Genomic DNA, 11,345 nt, shown 5'->3' with positions numbered 1-11,345 from the left:
AATGACCAGAAGATTGAAGTCGCCACCAAGAATAACGTCATCAGGCGTTATTGCAGATAACACATTAAAAAGACACAAAGGGGGATTCAGTGAATTGTTACTTGGGGGTCTATAAAATGCGCCTAGAGTGAAAAATTAATAAACATTGAGTTTTCTCTTGCACCAAACAGATGCGCACATACAGTCTCAAAATTCAAGAGCTGTGCGTTTTAGGTTTTTCGAGACGAGTAAAAACACACACCCTCCCCTCGAATTTCTGTCTTTTCGGTAGACTTCGTAGTTGGGTGGAAATATTTCGGAGTTGGTTATGGAAGGGTCAAGCCAAGATTCGGTACCACAAATAACATCAGCATCCGTTGTAGCAAGAAGAAAAGCAAGGTCATCCTTTTTATTTTTGATACTCCTACAGTTCACTGTAACAAAGACAAGTTTCTGTACATCTTGGCTTCGGATATCGTTTTTTTCTTTTTTGTCGTGGCTATACAGAGCTTTCAAACACGGTGTCGGCGTCGGGACTGTACCGGTATGTTTCACCATGAATCGTAGTTTGAATCGGGCGTTTTGTTCCCTGGTGTACTCTAAAAGTTTGCGTCGTGAGAGTTGTATCGTAGGTGAGAAATCCTCACAAATGGAAAAACCACTGCCCTTTAGTTTATGGGCGACGGACAGTATTTTTTTTATCTTTAAATGACAAAAAACTTCGAGATAAGAGGGCGTCCCTTCTCTTCGGAAAAACGGCCTAGCCTGTGAGCACGTTCTATGTTAGTGGGCTTAAGCTTTACGCCAAACTTATCGGAGCAAAAGGCGATCACCTTGGCCTCAGTTTCTTCTCAGGTTTCATTTGCTGTGTCCGCCAAGCCGTAAAATATAAGGTCGTTTCTGCGCGATTGATGTTGTACTTCATCCTGTCGTGCGGTAGTCATTCTAAGTTGGGTGTCAAGTTCCAGATTCGCCGTTTCTATTTCAGCAACTTCGTCTCTCAAGGATTTAACCATAGTTATCTCGCTTTCAATAGCTGTTATCCTAGATGACAAGCCCTCTAGTTTGCTTCCGAACGATGTTTGCATTCCCCTAATGGCTTTCAATTCCTTCAACATTGTTTTTTGCCCCTCGTTCATGCTAGGTATTAGTAGCATAGCATCGACTAGTTGTTTCTCTTGTGTAGAAGTGAGCTGGCCTGGGTTCGCTTCTATATCTCCTGCCATCAATAGTCGTTGTTTCAAGACCCTAGCAACAGCTAGACTGTAATTAGTGTAGCAATCGGGAATACCAACATACACTTTACACAAAAAGTTGGGTCTCAGTGCCGACAATCCAGAATAGCCGCTGTGGCTTGCATGCTTATAACGTTATGAAAGACCCACCAGTAGGAACAGGGAGAGTGAGCGTCCCGCCGACATGTCGGCACTGAAACCCGAGGGTGGATGGTCTAGCAGTCTCTGATATACACTTATATCACATGACGTGGAACAGAGCTGCCTGCTGTAGTCACGGTTGAAAGTCAAGCACAGCTTCGAAAGATCCAGCGACGAAGCGTTGCAGAGCCAGGGCACGATGACCGGCCATGTACCGTCGCTGGGTGACGCATCATCGTTTACAGCTGACGTGCAAACGGAGCCGCACTGGACGACGATCAGCCCCAGTACATGTAGGAACAGGGAGAGTGAGCGTCCCGCCAACATGTCGGCAACAGAAGCTTAGGGTACTTAGTCCGCGACAGACGGTGGGAGGAGAGTTACACTTAGTCAAGCATACTTAGTCCACGGAAGACCGTTGGCGGCAAGCCATACTTAGTCCGCAGGCAACAGACGGCGGGCAAGTCATACTACTCAAGCACAGGTAGTCTTCAGGCGCCCGTTGGTGTCAATAAGTACTTAGTTCAGTGTACTTAGTTCACAGGAGACCGACGGAGACGAGTTATAATTAGTCCAGTATAGTTAGACCAGAGTAGACATAGGCGCTGAGCCTTGCTTAACCCAACATACGTAGTCCGCAGGCTACGGTCGCTGGCGGGTTATACTTACTCCAGCCACCAAAGAAGCAGAACCCCCAGAAAACTTATCATGACAGCATGCTCGGCACTTTGTTTCACCTTAGGTAGAGACGCAGCCGACTCTACGAGCAGATGATACCAGTCAGAGAGCATCAAAGCGATCTTTTGTACGTGTTCTATCACCGCTTAACCAATCATAATCAGAAAAGTCCCAATGACTTTCGATTTTGACGCTGTTTGATTGGTCCCATTACCGCGTAGCGTCGTCTGTGCCTGGACTTGAGTTGATACGGAGTATAAACTTGCCTTGATCATTCTGATTAACGCGAAGATAACAAGAACGTACCTTTTGCGTAGCACATTTGATACCACCCGAAGATCCCCCAACCAAACATGACAAATCATTACGCGCGCATCATACGCGGAAACCAAATCATGTGCACCCAGGGTTTATCAGGATGAACGAGACAAGTTTGTAGTTTTAAAAAAAAAGCCATTTCCGCATGCTTCACTTCGAAGTTCAGGGGGAAAAAGTGAGAGATTAGACTTAACATTTATTTAAACCAACTAAGACTGGGTGGAGAAAGATAAGAATCGGAAGTGGAAGAGAGAGGGACAAATAAAAGTACGGTAAATCTAGATTTCTTTTTTTCCCCACCGTGGCGTATGCACGGCGTGTACCAAGCCACTACTCATGCACCTAATAGAAGTAACACAATAAAGCACACCTTCACGCGATGTAAACATTAGGAATAAATTGTATACCAAGGTCAAAATCGCTGTCGTAGCCGCCTGACGGCAGTATTTGGAGTGAAGCAACAGATAGAAAGAGCTGCATGATATTGTCAGACCGCGCTAGCAGGTTGTGCAAAGAATTTCATCTAACACTTTTAATTATCAGATGTGCAAACTTTAGTGTGTTTACCAAGATAAATTCAAATTAAAACAAAAAATGCGTGCGTTTTTGTTTTGTAAGTTTAGGTTAGAGTGTCAGAAAAATGTTTTGCGTGCATGGCACTGGGTAGTACTGTTCAAAGAAGGAGTCCATGCGCGGATAAATGTCCTTTATGAAAACAAACCTAAATAAACTAAAACCTAAATTAAAAAAAAAAAAAAACTAATGAAGCGCCAAAAGTTACAAAGAACAAAGATGGAACGAAGCGTGAATGGCATGCTAATCGCACTCCAGCTTTTAAATAAATGTAAAACTATTTTTAACATGTTTATTTCGACCAGGAGTCTCCAAAAAATTTGGCTAAGGGGCCGCATTGGGCGTCGGTCTCAGACTCGAGAGCCGGGATGCAAATATTAAAATGTAAAATAAAAAAAAAAAAAAAAAAAAAAAAAACTAAATACTTTTTTTTTTCTTTTGCCATTTTCATGTGCGTGTTTAGTACGCGTCACGCCGCAGTGTTTTTTTTTTTTTTTTTCACGTGTTTATTTTTGCTTTAGGTAGCAGCGGGCCTGCGGAAGCGGGCTCCGGGCAGGGCGTCACTGGAAGAACAGTGGCCGGCCGCTGTTGGTAGAAAGGCCTCCGCGGGCCGGATCAAGACCGTGGGCTGGGGCTTGAACACCCCTGATTTAGACGAACGCCTAGGAGGATGGTGCGAAAGGCACCACAAGTTACCTGACTAGGCCTCATCCCCTTGTACAGTTCAGCAACACAGCAGCAAAAAACAACGAAAGAATCAAAGCGTTTTTTGTGTGTGAATTTTGACGAATGTAAGGTACGATTTAATATAGTATAAAATAGTTCAACTTCTACAACTCTTACAATTATACTCAACTATATACAGGCTGTTTTTTTAAAGGCATGCCTGATTGCTCCTGCTATAACTACGCATAGCACAAAAAGAAGGTTGACGCCGTTCTGGTCCGTGCCGAAGAGAAATATTAGCGTTGAGTATCAATACATATTTTTTTAATATATGTTTTTGTTATTAATTTTTAAGGTACGGTTTTAATAAGAAAGTCGATGCGAATCACACAAATAACACTAAATAGACCTCATAACTTTGATACAAGACACGTGTCGCATTTTACGAAGTTTTGAAACATTGCTCACTTTGGACGCATTGCCAAATTCTGTTTTTTTTATTGGGACGCATCTCCGCGCCAACAATCCCCCCCCCCCCCCCTCCCCATGGCGAAAACACACAACGTAGTGCGTGCGCCGCAACGCTTCGCATGAACAGGTGCATCTGTACACTGCCACCGACGTGAAAATGAAAAACGTTATGTGGAAATCCGGAGGTTTCCTTCACTAATACTTTCTACGTGCGATGCGTGGGAACGCACGTACATTGTGCGTTTTGGGTCATGGAGAGCGGGATTGCGGGCGTGGAGATGCTCTCTAATAAGAAACAACTATCCAGAAACGCGTCTAAAATGAGCATTTCTCTTGGAACGCCATAAAATGCGGCGCGTGCCTTATGTCATTGTAATGGGGGGTGGATATAGTGGTATTCGATTATTAGGATCAACTTTCCGATTGAAACCATACCTTTAAAATTGATCATTAAATTTTCAAGTATTGTAAAGTAATTTAATATTCAATGATGCCGAACGCGATTATTGTTTCTTATTGGGCCCTTTGGCATCAACCATTACGACATGGGGCATATCACCCTGTATACACAATCTCAGCTCTGTTAGGTCACGGCGTGGTGGTGGTGCGTCGAGCGCACTTCCGGTCTGGGGCTGTGGGCGGAAGCCACCTTTTGAGACGTGCATTCCTGCGTTCTCTTTGAAGAAACCTGCCGTCTCGTCAAAACATCGCGACTAGGACTGGGCCAAAAGATTCGGGGGCGGTTCGAAGATCAGTTTTTATGTTTTCTGGCTGCTCGATTCTTCCGAGAACGTGAATAGGGCAGTGAAAAAGGAAAACGAGACGCCGTCGGACCATGATCGCTTGTGCGGGAAGCACTATGGGTTGACGGATACTTGTGGTCGTCAGATTTATTTCTTTTGTTCCAACATCAACGCGGGGAAACCGCAAAGTTGTACGGACCACCTGCGGACTACGTTCAGTGCGTCTTCAGTTCGAACGGCCACCTGATCGTTCGGACTGTCTTCTATTCTCAAACGTTTCGGCTTCTTTGCGTCTGCTCGTTCAAATGACAGCGGCCCGTAGACCAAACGTCCGGTCATTGCGATAAGAAGTAAGTACAGGATTCAAAACACTTTTAAGTTTCCAGCTTGGTTGGAACAAATCAGCTCGGTGAAGCAGTAGATACAAAATGTTGATAATTGTAAGCAGTGGCCATCACCACTTTGTTATGCCTGATTCACTTGGCCCAATTCTGCTTGCGATTTTCAGTATCCACGTCGACATCTCAGCAACGGTTCAGAATTCGCAGCCCGAGCAACGTCATGACTGAAAATAGCGAGCAGAATCTCAGCGTGCGAATCAGGCTTTAACGTCCAATTCTACGGCGTATGTGCGGAATGAATTGCCGCATGTCACATTATTCACGCGAAACGTTTTGCGGTGTAACGAGCCTTGTTAATTTCGCTGAGGCTGCCACAGTTGTCGGACATTGCCAGGAAGACGTAGAATCGACTATTTCAACGCGAAAAAAGAGCACGGGGACTCACACCGACGCCAACGACATCGCATTCCAATGGTTTGTTTATGGGCAACGGCGAGCTGTTTGCACACACTTCATCGCGCATGCGCGACGCCGGAAGGGTCGGCTAGGGGCGCTCCGGTTGGTTTGTAAACATGAGTTGGTCTATACTCACAAAGCCTGGTAGTTCGACGACGGAGCCATAAAATTTCCGGCAGCAGATTTGGCGAACGAGGATCTCGTAGCACAGAGCATCAAAGAGCCATTTCTCGAGGAAGCTAGACGTCGGCGCACAGCTTTTGCAGCGACGCAGACCCGAAACACACTTGTTCAGTTGGGTGAAACGTGTTTCGGCGTCGCGCCGCAGCGGGGCGCCAGTCACGTGGCTCATCTCTTATCCGTTGTCTTCCGCTCCTCCTTTTCTATTTCGGTGGCCGCTTCTCGAGGCGATCTGCCATGCTTTGTCAGTATATAGGAGGCTATGCATGGGTACACGACACGAGAGCTCACAACAGCCAAGCGTACGACAGGAGAGCGCAGTGACACGAAAGCGCTTGCCATTAGAGCACACGTCACGACAGCGCAGAACAAAAGCTGCAGTCACTAAGGTGTCTTTGCCAACGACAGAGCGTTCAGGTACCCCATCGCCTTCCATACACCATTCCAAGGTTTACAACTCCTCAGCCAAGCGTGCGACCTTCTGAACCCAGAACGCGCTTGTTTGTCGCGTCGAAAAACAAGTAAATAACGCGCCAATGCACAAACACTGAAATTGGAACCGGCCAGGAGCCGTTTTTTGGCGATCTCTAGTTGTTATACATTGGATGATGTGTTACGCGACAGAAAGCACTGCAGAATATGTGAGTGCAGCTTTATATTCCGTCATTCATGACAGGAACGAACGGGATTGATATCTAGCGCCTTCCGAATTCGACGTTTTTCTTGTATTTGCAAGAATTAAACATGATAAATATGTAACTCCTGAGTGTACAGTAGTCTCCTGCAGACATACTTTCAGTCAACAACTAAAACAATATTTCTCCCCGAAAATGCTCATCGTCGAACCGATTTTTTTTACCCATATTGATATACAATCCGAATTTTTGTTTCTGGGGAAAAATGTGCAAGTAGAATCGGTGACAACTGCGCAGTAATTTATTGTGTTATGATAGATAACTTGAACAAAATGCATTATCTTAAATGGCCTGACTGGAGACCGCTGCGTTCCAACACACTTGTGTCACTTCGCCCAGCTCAATTTGCGTACTCAGCCAATTAAATAAGATAAAGCGTTCGAAATACGACTCTGTGTGGTGTCAAAATTTCAGCTCCGTGAAAACATCTGCGTGAAGACCTCGAGATCGGTCATTCCCAAGGCAAGCACACGCGCTCTCGCAACGCGCGCTCTAATGACACGCTCTCGAATGCCGGAGTCACACCATGCGACCACCTCCTCACTTCTTGGGCTACTTCGAAGAAGTTTGCAGAACACTCTAAAGATAGCCTTTACTATGATTTTATTGTAAATTTACTATGCTTTAATTTATTTGCCACACGTGTCAAAACAAATTTCTTTCGACGAAAATTAGTAGATTTGGTCTAGCTTTTCTGTGGGACTTATTTTAGATTTGTTCAGGGAACCCGATAGGATGACATTTTTATTTATAATAAGTATAACTTTTAGCTAGAAAGTGCGGCGGGCAATTGATCGATTAACCTTCCAAATAATAAATTCATGCCTCAATTGCGATTAATTGATTTCACAGGCTAATCGGGTCGGTTACGTGCAAACAATCTTCTGGAGAAAATTTAAAACAGCATGCTTTGCTACTTGGTGCACATCGATCCGCCTAAGGAGGCCGCACTATGTAGCTCCACAATGTACCATTCAGTATTTCCTATGTTTTAATCCAAGGTGATTAAATAGGGTTTTAGTATTAGTGTAAAAATACTTTGTTTTAGAATTGTTTCCACGCATTTTAATTGCGCGTACCTATTGCATAGAAATCAGCTTGTTTACCGATATTTCGGTAGCATGCGAAAATATTTCCCCAGGTAGTCGAAGTTTAATTCCTAATTCTCCGATGGGGCACAAGAGACGAACTTTATTAGTTGTACTAAACATAAAGCTCCGATTTCGTCTTGGTCTTTCTTTCTGTTCTATCTAGAAATAAGGTTGTACCTTTAGCCATTTTTAACGTAGCAAGCGATAGTAATAAACAAAGATATGCAGTTTGGACACTGTTTAGATATTATGCCTGGAAGTAAACGCGACCTATTAATTGATTATTTTTATTGATTAAAAGGTCGCGATTAATCGGGCTAATAATTGTAATCAACGTCCAACCCAAAAAGCTTTACATGCAATTTATTAATGACGGTTTCAGAAATCCTGGGAATTTAAAGTGATTTTCTTTATAGCTTTTTAATATTAAAAAAATGTATTTAAACTTTATCAGGTAGGGCACTATACAAGATATTGTGCATAAAAAAGAATGTTACATGCATCGGAGCAAACGACTGTTCAAAAAACCTTACAAGTTCAGAATAACGTTTTCTGTCATCTCCATCGAATTCGTTTTCCTCTACACATCTACGCCTAAGTATTTTAGTGGTATCTATAAAAAAAGACCTATAATTGAAAATATTTTAGCATGAGCCAGAATATATTTACAATATTTTCATACGCGTGTTTTGAGTGTCAGGGATATAAGTGACCTGCAATAACACACCCACCCAAAATTTAATATATTTATTACACTGTTAGAAAATTCCATCAATCTACGTGGAAAAACCGAATAGAACATGTCCCGTTTTCTGGAAATGCACATAAAGTGCTGTTTGATTTCAAGAACGGGAACGGTACCATTTGCATTGAAACGTGCTATTCAAGCAATAGGTGTGAGCTTATCCGTATCAATAAAAAAAGCCTTACAAGATTACAGTTTATAGTCTGTTCAACTGGTATAAGCGAATTGAACGCGCCCAAAAGTGCCGGATATCCAGGAATTTTGATGGAACTCAATCAGACCGCGGAAGTACAGCGCCCGTGAGCCGAGTTACGCCGCGCGACGGAAGACATCTCTCTCCCGCGCATGCGCAAGCCGCTGCCGGCCGGCGTGGGCCCGGGTAGAGCACTATATAGGTCCTTCGGAGCAGAGTAGCGCAATCTAGAACGCCGTCTCTCGGCGACTAGCGGCGAGCGCCCGGAGGTTCCAACTGCGGTCAGAAATGCATGGAGAACGTGAGAAAATCGTTGTTTCTTCAGTATTGTGGGGATGTGCGGAATGGAAATCATTTTTGACATAATAATGAAACATTTTAGAATAATATGCGATAAGTTTTGTGCCATACAAGGACGTAACTTTTTTTTAAAAATTGCCTGAGCGGCATCATGTAGCAGACGACACGGCGACGTCACACCATTCACGTGACCCGCTCCGGCCAACCCGAAAAGCCCATCTCCGCTGCGAGCGAAAATTGTCTGCTTCAAACGCCATTGCCTTGGAAATTGCCTTCTCAAAATTTGCACACGCATCCGATATTATTAAAACTTTGATAAAGTGTTTAGCGCTTTACTAACTTCACGACAGGCTGGTTTTGAAAAATGTGAACTCGCCGTTAGTTTTTTAATCAGCCGTGTTATGTCGATCTCCATGTATTCTCCCATAGGGCGGGCCGCCTCCTGGAACCTTGAGTACCACGTGACTCGCGCCGAGCCGCTCTGTCGGCCATGTTGTCGGCAAACCACGGGGTTCAAAGGATTGCGCTACTCTGCTCCGTAGGAGCTATATAGTGCTCTAGGCCCGGGGGCTGCGGAATGCTGCTACCCGTTCGCAAGGCGAGTTTGGCGTTGTTGTCGCGTCGTCAGCGGCGTTTACGGTGCGTAGACGGCTTCGTTTTCCAAGGTACGTATACGTTACGTTGTTCCTAATGCCAGTGTTAGTTTACCATCTCTAAAGGTGTCGTATATTCCAAGTTCGGGATGCCCATCGTGCAGCGTCTCGTCTTCCCAGCCGCATAAAACTAGGCCTTTTATAGTTCCTGATTCGGGGCGACATACTGCCCGACCCTATTTAGTAGTTGGGTACTAGGAGAGCACGCTTTCCGCAATATTCCCGCATTATTATGCCAAGCCGCTGTCAACATGCTTGACTTAAGCGCGTCGAATTAAACTAGAATCGCCGCTAACTTCAACCTCACATGGTTCAAAGTTCAGCGCTTGATCGGGGAGGGGGATGGGGCAATTGGAGAATGAGGGAAGATCGGATTAGAAGACGTGAGCATTGGTCATTTATGTTTTAAGGAACGAAGTATATTCCTAAGGTCGAAAGCGTAATATATTCTCAATATAGCGTTCGATAAAGGGGGCTTGTTTTTAACATTTTTTTTTATGCGTCTGAAAGCCATAGCGGAGCACTGCGTTTCTCAGCTTCTCGACCGTGTGAGCGTTCTTGGCAGCTTTTCGAATATGCGGTCAAATAAAGGTGGCACCTGCTTGATGCAGAGAAATACTGCAGGCTTTTGCATCTTAGGAATAGCTACGCATTATCGTGCGATATTTTGAGTCGCCCAGTAGACTTATCCGCGCTGTGCCAGTAATCAATCATCGTCTTGCTAATGCTCGTGTGCGCGCCGGGGATGCTCCGTCACTCCAGGTGTTTTGTGGACTAAATTGATGGCATTTTTTCGGGACTGATATTTCCGAAATAACTCGGGCTACTGGTAGACGAATATACTTCGAAATTACCCCGGTCGAGTCGAAACCTCTAATGTAATAGGTGGTATTCACTCGACGCCACATTGGAGCTCTCTGAGCGCTGCGCATGCTCAGAGTGAACTCCCGCTTATGGCCTGAGAAGGACACCCTTTTTATGTAGAGTATTGCTACACGCACGACGTCGTGCAGCTCTACTGGAAGTTGCTGTACGCACGACGCGCGTTAACGTTCTTTCATTGGACGACCCGAATCCTGGCCATTAGTGGCAGAGCTTTGCTCTGCCAATACAAATTACTGCAGAGCCCCCAAACAAATATTTTCGCCATCATGACCTAACCAACCTCGCAATTCACGAGCTTGCTCGTGAATATGCGACCAGACTCGCGCATTGTGCATGCAGCCTCGCACATTCATGAGCATGCTCGTGAATTGCAATTGGATTTTGTGTGTCATGTTCCCTTTTTTTAGAGGATGGGATTTTACTTGTTTTCATAGCGTATCAAGTTCATGGTTGAAAAAACCCCGAGACTGCGGGTAAACGACACAACACTAAAAAGTCTCTAAAGCTCGTTTGTGCCCTTACTTTTTGTTTATCAAGTTCATTCACCGCAACGGAGTGCGGTTTTGCGTTGTGAATTAAAGGAAGATACTATACATATCACCAGAATAAAGCGATAAAACTCATGGGTATACATGCTAACCGGAAGAAACTGAAAATCTCCCCAGATAAAAACTGAAAAGGTGTGCCATGTTTGAAAATAGTATAACTCCCAAAAGTCCTAGGTATTAATGCTCTCAAACACAATTGCAATCATAAACGTTTGGTTCAGCGTTCCTTTATGACAAAAAGATCTACTTTTTTTCAGGCAGAAGCATCTTCAACTGCCACTGGATGGCACCAGGTGCTTCGAAGGCGTCAGCTTCCTCTCTGCTATGGAGCTGATGTACGCCACATACTGTTGTCTCAACCTAAAGTACCCTGCTGAGCTGCCAGCAGCGTTGAAGTTCATTTAGAGGTAACTATGAATGTGCCTTTCAGTTATGAAAATGTGCACTGTGAATT

General features: G+C 44.5%; 1 pseudogene; it reads right to left on the bottom strand.

The window, feature by feature from the left end:
- Positions 1–478: 478 nt before the first annotated feature.
- Positions 479–1,682, bottom strand: LOC115329119 (annotated as a pseudogene).
- Positions 1,683–11,345: the final 9,663 nt, after the last annotated feature.

Source organism: Ixodes scapularis, unplaced genomic scaffold, assembly GCF_016920785.2.
Source record: "Ixodes scapularis isolate PalLabHiFi unplaced genomic scaffold, ASM1692078v2 PGA_scaffold0__279_contigs__length_252992795, whole genome shotgun sequence".
In the NCBI taxonomy this organism is placed as follows: domain Eukaryota; kingdom Metazoa; phylum Arthropoda; class Arachnida; order Ixodida; family Ixodidae; genus Ixodes; species Ixodes scapularis.
The sequence above is the reverse complement of the archived record's forward strand: the minus strand, read 5'-3'. Positions and strand labels throughout refer to the sequence as shown.